This window comes from Zea mays, chromosome 8 (assembly GCF_902167145.1).
Source record: "Zea mays cultivar B73 chromosome 8, Zm-B73-REFERENCE-NAM-5.0, whole genome shotgun sequence".
Classification (NCBI taxonomy): Eukaryota; Viridiplantae; Streptophyta; class Magnoliopsida; order Poales; family Poaceae; genus Zea; species Zea mays.
This window is the reverse complement of record NC_050103.1, coordinates 159,490,368-159,502,468: the sequence shown is the minus strand read 5'-3', so window position 1 is coordinate 159,502,468 and position 12,101 is coordinate 159,490,368. Positions and strand designations below refer to the sequence as shown.

At 45.6% G+C, this 12,101-nt stretch overlaps 1 pseudogene; it reads right to left on the bottom strand.

The window, feature by feature from the left end:
• Window positions 1-1,231: 1,231 nt before the first annotated feature.
• Window positions 1,232-2,380, bottom strand: LOC118473158 (uncharacterized; annotated as a pseudogene).
• Between the last annotated feature and the right edge of the window lie 9,721 nt (window positions 2,381-12,101).

The window sequence follows — 12,101 nt, the reverse complement described above, 5'->3', positions numbered from 1 at the left end:
TACGCTGACCTTTGCAACAAAATATTGATGACATAATGCTGACCTCTAAAGCGTAATGCAAGATAGCCTCATGCCAGTTTCCACAAGCGAAAGAAAGACCTTCGAATGGATTATCCTTAAAAAATCCATTTGAAGGTCGGGGGCTACACCCATTGGGTGCACCTCCGGTGCACCCCATGGAATATTGTTCTAAACCGACATAGCGCCGACTTCTAAGGCGTAGAGCAAGATTGAAAAGATTAATCCTCAACCGAGATGCAGGAGCGCGAATGGAGATAACCTTTGGAAGAAGACCTTCGAGTAGATTATCTTCTGAAATCTACTCAAAGGTCGGGGGCTACACCCATTGGGTGCACCTCCGGTGCACCCAATAAAATCCAGGGTCTTACAATCCAAAAATGCCGACCTCTAAGGCACAAGCACAAAACCAAACTTTGGTCGGACGAGCGATCAGAGTCAAAGAAAACAGCAGGAAGTCATTTTTTGGACCTTGGATCTTTGGGTTGATTACCTCTAAATCAACCCAAAGATCGGGGGCTTGTGGGGGATAGATATCCCCTGGGTCCACTAAAGAAGTAAAAGGCCTCACGAAAGGCCCAAGGGCCCAATAATTCGTAAGGTCATTCTTTCGTGGGCCTAGGGAAAGACAACCAACAAAGAAGAGAAGACGTGAGACCCGGACGGCCCACAACGTCGAACGAATGAATCACAACAGAGACCCGACTTTCCCGCGCTGAAGCCCCCATGCAGCAGAGCCATGCGAGGATAAGTCGGCGAGGGTTACGTAGGGATAAACTCAAGAGGTTCACTATCTTTTAGCTACTTGTTGTTATCATATCACATGTACTGCCCCACGGTCGAGTATATAAGGCCTAGGGGGCACCCCTTCAGAACGATCGACCCTGTTCTACTTAGCCACCCACAAAAACTCTCTGCGCCCTCCATCCAGAGAATTCTCTTGTAACCACGCTCATAAACTCACCAGGACGTAGGGTGTTACGCACTTCTAAGCGGCCCGAACCTGTAAATCTTGTCCATTGTCCCTCGTGCGATAGGCACGAACCATTTTGCTACAGTCGTTGACACCGTCCTACTCCTAAAAACACCTTGAGGGGCAACCCCGGGTGTGCGGTCGGACCCAAAACACCGACAGAGTAAACCAGACTGCACACCAAAATGTCTACAACAAACTATTCCCAGTTGTAGTCAAAAGAGAGAGTGGGTAGGAAGAGAGAGTGGGTGGTGGTGCACACCAACATGTAATTCACCTACATGTAGTAGTTCTTGGCTAGGAAGGTCCTAAGCCAAATGTTTCTATGTGCCTCAGTCATGTGAACAAAGCCCCTGCCTTGAGCCTTTTTGTCCAAGAGTAAGGTGTAGGCAACAATCAGTGCCTCCTCAGAATAGTCAGGCATCTCCATCACAGCTAGGTAGAGGTTAGCATCCACATGGACAGGTCCAGTCTCTCTAAGGGCATTAGCCACATTGTTCACTGCATCAGACATATTGGTCAACATAAGCATCTCATCCTAACTGAAGTTCCCTCTCTTCTTCTTCCTACCCACAGCTATGGAGGGGATCTCGGTGGCCTTGCTACCCTCTCCAACATCAGTTTGTGCTCTCTCTTCAGAGATATAGGTGAAGGCAGGTCCCTCAACCTTGGCAGCAACACTATCAACCTGGTTCTGTCCTAAGGCTTCACCAGAACCAAGTGCAAATTTGCTAGTGGCCATAGCATGGCCAAAAATGGCCTCCATCTCAGTGTAGAACCTAATAGGGCAGTTTATGAACTTTGCATCTTTTGGATGGTCCTGCTCAAGTAATTGAAAAGATAATGTTTTAGACAAGTAAAAAGCAAGGAGACATAGGAAACAAATCATAGTGCTACCATGCAGTGGCCAAGGTAGTGCTCCTGATCAAGCAAGATAGCATTGGAGTCACTATCCCATAAAGCCCCACTAAGGTCTTTGAGCTTAGACACCCTAGACCATTTCTGTCTCCATTTCCTCAAGTGGTTATACACCTAAGTTGGGCTCACTGCCTCCCCACTGTACTCCTTAAGGGCTTTGGCCACAGAGTTGACATCCTTGTCCTTGAAGACCTTGTCAGGCCTGCTACCATCACTAAGAAGTTGAGCCATCCTCCTAAGAATAAATCCAGAGGTGTTGTTGTTCCACCTCATTGCCCTAGGACCCCCAGGAACAGCAGCAACAAGACCAGCTGCTGCTGGAGCAGCACCGGCACTAGATGCAGTAGCATCATCAGCGTTAGCTGGTGCACTAGCACCAACCCTTATCATCTCAGTCATCACATCAGTAGCTAGGACAAACCCACCCTGATCACCAGCTGGGACTGAAGGCATCTTACCACTGGTTTGCATGTACAAATTAGGATAATAATATCTATACAACAAGAAGAGACAAATGGGAATAAAAAAATTGGTCTCAGTCATGTCCATCATATTATTACATTATCATCAAACAAACATGAGTTCCATAGCAGGGTAAACAAACCATCATATCCTAGAGCTTCCCCTCCCTTCCCATATAACATTGCAAATGGCATCCCTCTTTGCAGCCATGGCACTGGATTCTTGGCTCTGGCTACCATTGTCATCTAGTGGATCTTGTTGTGTGCCAGTGAAACCCTCCTCATCAGGCACTACTTCATCAATGCCAAAGCCTAAAATCCAGTTATGCAGGATCGAGCATGCCAACACAAGCTTGACTTGTGTCTTATACTTGTGAAAGGGCTTGTTGTCCAAGATACGAAACCTGTTCTTCAATGCACCTATAGCCCTCTCCACAGTTACTCTAAGTGATGAGTGTCTCAGGTTGAACAGTTCTCTTGCATTGGTACGTCGATTTCTGCTCCCAAACTCACTCAAATGGTACCTAACCCCCTGAAGGGGGGTAGAAAGCCAGTGCGGCATGCATACCCCGCATCTACCAAGTATAATTTACCTACAATGTGAAATCTACTATGAGCTTGTGTGACATTGTAGAATTTACCTACAATGTGAACTTGGTAGTGCAATTACCTTGTGGGACAGTGAACCCATCATCCCTCTCAATGGCATCAGCCAGGATAAGTGCATCATGGGCAGACCCCTCCCAGCCAGCTAGAACATATGTGAACTTGAGGTCAAAGTCCACAGCAACCATCACATTTTGTGCCGGGTTAGTTTTCCTACCCCTGAAAGCTTGCTGCATGTGTCTAGGCACCCTTGCCAGCACATGGGTGCCATCAATGGCACCAATGCAGTCCTAAAAAACCATATATGTAAGATAAATGAACATGTGAATATGAACAACTAATGAACCCAAGGTAGGCAAATATCTTTAAATATGGATTCCATCTATAGCTTCCAGTGATCTTTGGGTGAGTGGTAGGGATAGGTGCCTTGATAAGTTCCTTCCTAAGCTCTCCAACAGCATACAAAACCTGATGAAAGTGCTTGTGTACTGTCTGAATGGACCTCCTAAAGGCCTGGTGCACAACTCTAAACCTTTGGTTGTGACCAACAACATGCAGGAACATGGCAACTTGCTCCTCTACTGACACCCCCTCCCTATCAGTTACCAGTCCCCTCTCTCTAAAGGTCGTGCATAAAGCAAAAAAGGGGCTCTCTTCATCCTAAGCATGGAAATGCACTCTACATCAGTGGAGTTGTAAATCATGTTGAGGGTCCTCTGTCTGTGAAGTTCACTTTGTTCCCTAAGTACATAGACTAGAGGGTCAGGCTCTACTTCAGGATCAAACATTTTTCTTTTAAGCCTAGTTGTAACAAATGAAACCATCACTACTGTCAAGGCAGCTGCTTGCTTACACAACAGCTCACGGCTCAAAGAGGGATCCATCTACATGCATATAACAATGATACAAGAATTAATCTAATCATACCCTGCTTGGCCTCAGCATGCCTGCAAAATGAATCAGTAAGGAAAAAGAACATGGCTGCATCATCTATATGATACCTCCAAGTGAACGTAAAGGACAACATCATCAACCATTTTAATATAAATCCAAAGCAAACCACATGAAAATCAAAATCGCAGCAGGTATAACATGAACAACACACTGTACCAAACCCTAACTCATGAAGCATGAACCAGAAAATACAACGATTGGGGGTTGATTTCACCTTGGGGTCAAGGTCGTAGTAATGGAGACGGAGCAGACTAGAAGTATAGGAAGCAGATCGACCAGAGACGAAGCGACAAAGCAGATGCCCAACACCACGGAGTCCCGGCACCAGGCGAAGCTGGACACAGCCGCGACGCACAGCCGCTCGCCGCCGGTCTCTCACGAGGGGGGAGGGGGTGGAAGAAGAACGAGCAACGAGAGGAGGGGAAAAAGAGGGAGCACCGTCGCCATATATAGCCGCAAGAGGATTCACCGGAGTGCACCTTCCCGCGCGCGCGAAATTCTCACCATTCCCGCATGAGCCCGCGCGAGATCCCGCCAACCACCCCGCCCGCCGCCAGATTTCGCCTGCGTGCGCCGCGCGCAGCCGCGTTTCCTGGGAGCCAGCCAGAAGCCACCCTTTTTTGCTGTTTTCAGCCAGGCCGCGAAACGGGCCATCATGGCAAACAAGGCTACTTGCAGCCCACGAACGCAACCGGGCTACTGGGCCACCCTCCCAAACACGCCCTAAACGAGCTGGGAGCAGAGGCTCGACTCGGCTCGTTATAGGCTCGCGAGCTGGCTCTCGAGCCAGAATATTAATGCAGTGCAGATTCCAGAATATCATCAGTTGCACTTGATACTTGCAGTTATTCATCTAACTAATGAAATATATATGTATGATGCATCCAACAACACAATAATACCAAATAAGAAGTCTCAAGTCTCCATGATTCATAGCAGCATGCCAGTTTGTCTAAACATGGAACAAGTTCAGTTCATCATTGCAGCACCTAATACAGATACTTGCATTTGCATAGTTGCATTTCTTCATCTAAAAACTAAAAAGTAGATTACAAAACAGTTCATCCATGTTGTCCACCAGAAATAGAACATAAATAAATACAAATAAGACAACCATGTTGTATTGTTGTCCACCAGTCTGTCCAGGCGTGCAGGTCCAGGCAACAATCCATTACAAAAAGCATCAGTCCTACTCCAAGTCTCCAACTCTAATTTTGATAGATATCACAATAGAAAAAGATAACTAGTTAGATCCAAATGCAAAGTAAACTTAAAATAAGTATTGAATGGACACTTTTAAAGAAAAAAACCACTCAACTAGTTGCTCTCCACCAAACTTTTTGGAAATGAAATGTTTTTGACATCGTCCTCTTGCTCCTAAAAACTAGAGTAATTTGATTGAGTGGTTTAAAGAAACATACTATAATTAAACATTACAAGAATAGCATAGTACCAATACATACCACATATGTAAAACTCCCATCATGTGCACCTCGAATCCAACTAGAGGAGCATACCAATGCCTCCACCATAGAAGGGCTTAGAGAGCTACGATAATCATCTAGAGTTTGACCTTATCGGCCGGGTTTGGCACATTCACCTTATCAAAAACCTCCCAAACCTTGGATTTGCCTTTGCTGCCCCCTCAACCTTAACTGGTTTATTCACCCCTTTACGCCTTTTCTTGACTCTATTCACATCTCCACCACCATCAGATTCATGAACTCTAACAACATTGGCATCTTTCCCACCTAGCATCGTCATCTCATCCTCAAACATTTCATCATTCTTGTCAAAGGAGTTGCTCTCTGAATCAGCCTCATCTCTTTCGCTCCTCCCTTTCCCTTGCGCAGTTGAATGGAATGTTAAGGATTCCATCACTTAACAATCTACAAACAATACCAAGAAAGTGAATAACAAATGTGTCACTTAGCAATGATAGTGAATAACAGTGAATAACAAAGTGTCGCTTTTGAATAACAGTGAATAACAGTGAACACAGCTGGCCTGGCTCGTAGCAGACTAGTAGGCTACCGGACTTCGCAGGCTTGACCGAACTTGGAAGCATGAGTGCTTACACAACGAATGGAAGTAGAACCTGGCGGGCGGCGGCTGGCCTGGCCTTCTAGTCTGCTACGCGGTGTCGCGGTGGGCGGTGGCACCAAAGGAAAATCCAAGGCGGTGCAGTGCAGGTCTGCTACGAACAGAATTACAGAACTACGGAAGGAAGTAGAACCTGGCCTGACGCTTGGGCTTGTCCGTCGGCCACTCGGGCGCTTGGCGATTTACGACGGCGACTCGGCGAGCGGCTAGCGCTCGGTGCTTGGGCAGTTGGGCTTGGCCGTCGAGCTCGGGCACTTGGCGTTAGCGACGACGGTGACTTGGCGAGCGGGCGAGGGGCCGACGACCGAGGGCGACTGGGCGAGACGACGACGACGAGTGACGGTTGTGCGACGGCTGTGTGCCTGTGTGCCTGTGTCCAAACCCTAGCAGGGGGCTGTGTCGTGGTGGCTTGGTGACCTGGTCTATTTGGTGGCCGGGCCACCGGGGGTTCACGGACGTCATGGGTTCATGGCCCATCTGGCATCTGGCATCTACGCCTGCGAAGTACGGATCTGCCTTTAGCCTCAGCTCGCGAGCCAGGCGAGCTAGCTCGGCTCGGCACGACGCTACAACGAGCTTACAGAACAGGCTCGGCTCGGCTCGGTCTGATATGTATATTGTTTCGTTTTGCTGGAATGTGGTAGCTTGTTTAGCTCACGAGCTGGCTCATTAAAAAACCGAGCTAGGATGTCAGCTCAGCTCGTGAAAAAATTCAAACGAGTCGATTCAAGCCGAGCCGAGCTAACCATGAACCAAACGAGCATTTCGTCTAGCCCTACTAACAGCCCAGCATAAAGGTTGTTTTTCTGCGTTTGTCTCGAGCCCAGCTTGGTTCGAAGGTCATCATGGGCTCATGGCCGATCTACCCCGTCTTGGTGGAGCAGATCGTGTCTAGACTGCATTCCAACAATTCACTCATATGATCATCCAAAACACTATTTTAAACCGTTATACACTATAAATTGTACTATTCGCAGAGTGAAATTTGAATATAGGTATGGAAATAGATAAACTGCTGGATATAGCATAAGCACCATAGATAGCACAGCTCGGCCTCCAAGGTAACCTAATATCTCCATCCATGCTCATCCGATCCTCTCTCGTATACATATGTAGTCGTCATTGTTTTCTACTTGCCTTCATAGCTCAACGTCGTGGCTTCTACATTTCTTCCCTCGCCTTCTCACGAAAAGCGGTCGTACCTGGCCGTTGTTTAGAAACGAAGCCCAGCACCAGCATGGAATAGCCGATGGCACAATATACCATACCTAGGCCTGATACCAGCCAGCGGGGCGTGCTCGATCATATTGAGCGGCCAGAATGCACATCTATATCGGCCTACGCCCATGCATTTCATGACGGGGGCAGCGATATGGTCGGCCAGGTTCTGTCGAAGGTTATTAGGAGGCACACGACAATAAATCTGTTTTATGGCTATATCTATCGAGAAAATTTTATCGAAGTAAGTCTTTATTAATAATTCCTACTACATTTAATAGATTGCAGAAGCAAATATTGTTGTGTTAGAACAACAGACACTGGCGGATCCACGAGGGGGGATGGGTGGACTCCAGTCCTCCCCTCTCGTCGGCAGCTTACAAGTAGGAGAGAGTAAGGGAGAGGAAGAAAGAAGAGGAGAAAGAGAGAGGAAGGGGGAAATAAGAAGGGAGAGGAAGGAAGAAGAGGGGAAAGGGAGAGGAAGGAAGAAGAGGGGAAAGGGAGAGGAAGGAACAGGAAGGTGAAGAGAAAAAGAGAAAGAATATGAGCTAAAAAAAGGAGATAGTTAGCTTCTAGCCCCCCTTTGCTATGGATCCTGGATCTGCCACTGACAACGGACAACCGTCGAGTTGAGCCATAGCACATATATATCCACCGATGATCTAGCCATGTGACAAGGATGAATGTGCTATGCCCATACAAGTAGTTAATGTATATCCGATTCTAATGCTACATGTTTTTTCCGCAAATGACTCTCTTCTAGCCTCGATGGGAGAGCAATGAAGGGACGACGAAAGAGATGGGTGACAAGGATAAACTGGCACTACAGTAAAAGATAAAATTTTCGATGGCCCAAGCCATCGGAAATAAACCCTAAAGCCGTCGGACATAACTTATGTCCGACGGCACCTGTCCCTTGGTCGCAACGGGTCAGAAATAGCGTTATTTTCGACGGTGGCCGTCGGAAATAACTTAAGTCCGACGGCCGCAAAGGGCCGCCAGCATTTACCAAAGTTAACGGTTGTAACAGTCGTCGATGGGTCCTCCAGGGATTATGTCCGACGGCGGACGTTAAGCCGTCGGATATAAGACTAGCTTATGTCCGATGATCCTTTGTTAAGCTGTCAGATATAATACTCACTTAGCCGGCGGCGGGCGGCGTAGGTGCAGACGGGCATTGGAGCACCGGTGGGGTCGGGGCGGGCACCGGTGGCTCTGGGGAATGGCTCCAGCGGAGGCGGCGAGTGCTGTGCAATAACGTGGAACTTGCGAAATGAAACGGTGTGGTCGGGCACGCGGGCTTAAAATCTCTTATGTCTGACGGCTGTCAGACATGCCGTCGGACATAAGAGTATCGCAGACGGCTTGTCTGACAGCCGTCGGACATAACGTTACGTCCGGCGGCCGTCGGACATAAGTCGACCATCAGAGATTTCTAATTTTCCTGTTGTGTGTCTGGTTAGGAACAAGAACAAGGACATGATGTGAAAACTGCAGCATGAAAGAGCATGAGGACCTTATTTTATGGTCGGAATAGATGGTTAGTTAGGGAACTACACCGTGAGAACTGAAAAATCGTCTAGCTAGCGGATTGGCACGAGTGACTAGAGACGTTAATCTTTACCATGATGGTTGATCGCCCGAAGTTTAGTGGACATAAGGCTCCCAAGTCTCTTGCACGGTGCGGCCTCGCCCACATGAAGAGAATCTAATCTGGACACAAATGAGTAAAATGTGGCAGTAGTTCTCGAACTTGTCATGTAAGTTTGGGAAACTAAGTGACACAACATTGCAAGTTCTGGGATTAGCATGCCAAGTTCGAGGACCAAAGTGACTCTAACATGGCATGCCACGTCGACACATCCGGTTTAAGCGAAACAGGTTTTGGATGGTTTTGCATTAACCAAGTTAGATGACTTGTTTTGTTGGTTCTGAATTCGAGAACCGTTGATGCATTTTACTCGACATAAATTGAAGAGATAGGCTTTGCGCCATGCATGCGAACATGGACGAAACTGCTACAACGGTATATACATAATAAAATTATTCTATTTACGCCTCAATTTCAGAAAAAACAGTGAGGCTCTATGAAATTTGTCATACCTACCGTGAATTAATTCTGGCCTGTGTTCGTTAGCACCTTGGACGTTTAGACATGTAGGTGATAAAGAAAACCTCTAAGGGCTAGTTTAAAACTGAAATTCCTTTTCGGGGTTGAAGGGGATTGGGGAGGAAATTAGTTCATTTCCATCTTAATCCCCTTCAATCCTGAAGGGGATTTGAGGTTTCCAAAGTAGTCCTAAGGGATAGTTTGGTAACCTTATTTTTTAAGGATTTTTATTTTTCCAAGGAAAATTAGTCTATTTTTCTTAGGAAAATGGAAATCCTTGGTACAATGGAATTGCTAAACTAGCCCTAAATATATCTCCTTTCATAATCATTGACAGGCACATCAACCTTTGACATGTCTATAGCTACAGGTAATTCCTTGCTAACTTTAATGCTATATTAGAATTATTACATAGTATTATGACCATGCTTAGATATATGACGTCGTTGGCTTTTTAAAATAACTTTGACTACTCGTTTTATTCAGAAAAAATGTGAATTATCATTTTATTTTGTTATGATTTGTTTTATCACTTAAGGTTGTTTGAGCATTACTTAAAACTTTACAATTTTGAATAAATATTTTGAATAAAACGAGTGGTCAAAGTTTTTTTTAAAAAAATTCAACGGTGTTATATATTTAAGAACTGAGAGAGTATTTGATAAATTTTCTCCTGTTATAAGGTACATGTATATCTGCAAGTAAATAAATAAATAAGATGTGTGTCGGTTTCTTTAAACTAGAATAAAGTTAGCAATATTCCTTCATTGTCTTATTTGTACCATCGTGCATGATGCATCTATAGCCCATTGTGTGCATGCCACTAACAAAAGGAAGGGAGGGGTATATCCGTATATGACCAGCATATATAAATTAACTTTGGATGAGAATTTGTTCTTTGTTGGCGTGATAAGGTAGAACCTTAGCAACGCCTAGAACATGGAAGATGTCCTTTTTTCCACGATCTGGGAACTTCATTTCCAAATGAGAAATGGAAACCCTATAGAACTAAAGGAAGTATGTACCATAGGATCTGATTACTGTTAGAATTATAGGCATTTTCCGTATTATTTTAATTCCATAAATCAACATTATGATGATGACATATAACAAATAATTAACCATAGAAATTGTGATCTCAAATTGATCCATACCAGTATGAATCAAGAGAACATAGAGCATGTGAATTATATAAATCATATAAATACGATAAACATGTATACTGACTGAACAAATGAAAGTAAACAGATAGAAACATAAATAGCATGACTGTAAAATTAAAACAGACAGATCTATCATATTATAATAAGACAGAACAGATAAGATAAAATCATTCGTAAATATGAAACAGCATAGATGAAAGTATGAAACATATATAATCTCCAGAACACAAAACAGTAAATAAATAAACTGATCATACCCTCCTATGCGCTCTGATGATCCAGATCCTTGGCCAGCTTCCTTTGTCATGTTGAAGATGTTTTGGGCAGTCGCGTAGACGCTCCCCAAAAACCTAATTGCCGATCCCCCGTGCAAGGTCTCGAACGGCACCGGCTTCGGAGGCACCTGCCCTCTCGCCTCTCTGTGCGCGCAGAGCCACGAGATGGAAATACCCTCACTCGGCGGCTGAACTGTGATTCTGAAAGTGTTTCTCACGTGTACCGAGTGACATGGGTGCTCCTCTATTTAACCTCTCGCAGAGGGAAGCTGAAGGAGAAAGGTCGCCGAGTCACGCCAAGAGTCGGCCAGCTCTAGCCGAGTTATGCCATGAGTCGGCCAGCTCTCGCCGAGTCACGCCATAAGTCGGCAGCTGAAGGAGAAGGGTCACTCGGCTGGCTGACGAAGAGACAGGGTCACTCGGCTGACGTACGCGGTTAGTGAGTGCTAAAAATTAACACAACCACACCACGCTCGCCCGCTCGCCTGCCTGCCTGCCTCGCCACGCCCGACCCGGCCCGGCCGGCGGCGGCGCGCGCGCGCGCGTGGCACGCCCTTGTCCATTTCTTGACTTCTCAAGTTAAGTGGAATAAATCCCACCATATAAGTCAAGGCAAAAGACCCTTGGACTTCCAATGTGGTACTATTGGTATTCTCCACCATTACACACCATAGAGTTTATTCAATAAATGGGCCAAGCCCATAAAAGATCCAACAATCCCCACCAAACTCTAGGGTTTGTAATGATGAAGTATCAGAGTCACAATCCTTTGATATACCAGTGTTTCGATGGAGACTGTTAAGTTGAACATCCATCTAGAATAAGAGTTTCACTCATTCACAACTGAACAATGGACTATGCCTTGAATTGACAGTTTTGTGCGAAATAAGATTCACTCAAATCCTTTGCTGATACTAGGCTGCAAAAGGGTATTCCCGCTGTTTAGAAGCATATAAGTCACACTTCAGTGCCTTTCATGAGTATTTAGGGATTTACCCAAGTCCCATAGACTGTGACCAGCAGTCTGACTCATATAGATGTATTCCTCAAAAGATGTTCTGTAGGACAACATCTCACCTTTATAAGACTCTTGGAATACATTAAGGTAAAAACCATCCTGCCTTACAGATAGGAAAGATGTGCATCAGAAATGAGTTAAAGAAGGGATCTTTCCTCACAATCTACTCCTAGCTTGTTTCACCACTCTACTTCACGGGATCTCCGATCACATAGAGTAGGTTACCACTAGAGAAGATCTCACATGGGTCTCATACCCATTTCCCTCGATGCACTTTCTATCAC